The following is a 1891-nucleotide window of genomic DNA, read 5'->3' as shown; positions in this document are numbered from 1 at the left end:
GAAAAAACAGTAATCTTGCAAAATGTTATTACAATATAAAATAATGGTTTCTATTTTAATATCCTTTAAAATATAATTTATTTCTGTGATGCAAAGCTGAATTTCCATCAGCCATTACTCCAGTATGAAGTGTCACATGATCCTTAAGAAATCATTCTAATATGCTGATTTATTAATAAAATTATCAATGTTGCTCTTCTTTTTAACATTTATTCATCAAAGAATCCTGAAAAAAGTATCGCAGTTTCCAAAATATTTGGCAGCACAACTGTTGATAATTCTAATAATAAATCAGCATATTAGAATGATTTCTGAAGGATCATGTGACACTTTATACTGGAGTAATGGCTTTCCATCACAGAAATAAATTATATTTTAAAGGATATTAAAATAGAAACCATTATTTTATATTGTAATAACATTTTGCAAGATTACTGTTTTTTTCTGTATTTTTTATCAAAATGCAGCCTTGATGAGCAGAAGAGACTTTAAAAAAAAAACATATATATATATATATACACACACAAAAATATTTTATATAAACATTTATTTGACTGCAAAATGCTGGCATTGACTGATCACAATCAAGTATTCCAGAGAAATGGATAATAAATCAGAGTAATAAAAGACAAAACAAAGGTATTAGACACCATTAGAAGTGTAAATAGTCACTTATAAACACAACAATGTGCGACACACCTTTCCTCTTGAGTTTCTCATCAGGTTCATATCGCTGTATGATTTGGAGAGCACATTTAGAGTCGAAGAACGGGAAGAGTATTTCATTCAGACGCGGATCTCTCTGATTCTACGCAAGAGAACACAACCTGCAGGTTACATTAACTAGGTCAAGGAACACGAGTAATTTGTTAAAAGCATCTTTGTTTAATAAACAGCCGCAGAAATGTAAACAAAAGGAACGGCTCTTTTTAAATGAAGCTGCTTCTTTGAAGAAGTAGAAGAGAAGAGAAACGTTAATTGAAACAACAGAGAATGAAGACTAAAGACTTCGAAGAAGAAAAGACACAAAACAGACACAGAAGTCTTCATAATACTTGATCTAATGATTCAAACTGGGATGTTCTGTCATTCAGGCTAACATTCGGTTTTCATTGCATGCAGACGTAAAGGAACATTACAGACGCGTCTGCTAGATAAACACGCTGTCCAGGAATAAGAAAAGTGCAAAAATCAGCTCACATGCAGGATGTTGAAAGTTATCAAAAGGAAAACATTGCTTACTTCATTCAAAAAGTGGACTAACTGGTCCACGCTTAAATAATCGCCTTTGTCTCCACTGCTGAAAAGAAAAGCAGCGCATGAAAGACGACGCACAAAACCAACCTAAACTCAGAATTGACCTTTTACTTTTTACTAAGCATTAGTTCACCCAAAAATTACCTCAGGTCATCCAAGATTAGGATGAGTTTGTTTCTTCATCAGATTTGGAGAAATGTAGCATTGCATCAGTGTCTCAGCAATGGATCATCTGCAGTGAATGGGTGCGTTTCTAACTAAAATAATCCATAATAACGCTTCTTCCAGTGAAAAAGTGGTCTGGTCTGAATCAGGAGAGAAATCTGCACAGATCAAGCACAGTTTACAAGCCAAAACAGCTCTAAACAAATATGTGGCTGGATTTTGATGTGAGAGACAACAGGGGATGGGCTTTTTCACTTGAGGAAGCATTATTATGGATATGGACTTTAGCAACGGTTTGAAGTTAAAAGTCTTAATGATATATTTGTTTCTAACAAACACGCAGCTTTTCATTTCTCCAGATGTTACCTAATGGACTGGAGTGGTGTGGATTACTTGTGGATTATTGTGATGTTTTTATCAGCTGTTTGGACTCTCATTCTGACGGCACCCATTCACTGCAGAGCAAGTG

General features: G+C 34.3%; 1 pseudogene; it reads right to left on the bottom strand.

Moving 5' to 3' along the window:
* LOC107707790 (1-phosphatidylinositol 4,5-bisphosphate phosphodiesterase beta-4-like) overlaps positions 1-1891 on the bottom strand; it is a 60886-nt pseudogene that overhangs the window by 47011 nt on the left and 11984 nt on the right.

This window comes from Sinocyclocheilus rhinocerous, unplaced genomic scaffold, assembly GCF_001515625.1.
Source record: "Sinocyclocheilus rhinocerous isolate Xijiao unplaced genomic scaffold, SAMN03320098_v1.1 scaffold805, whole genome shotgun sequence".
Classification (NCBI taxonomy): Eukaryota; Metazoa; Chordata; class Actinopteri; order Cypriniformes; family Cyprinidae; genus Sinocyclocheilus; species Sinocyclocheilus rhinocerous.
This window is presented reverse-complemented; position numbering and strand designations above follow the sequence as displayed.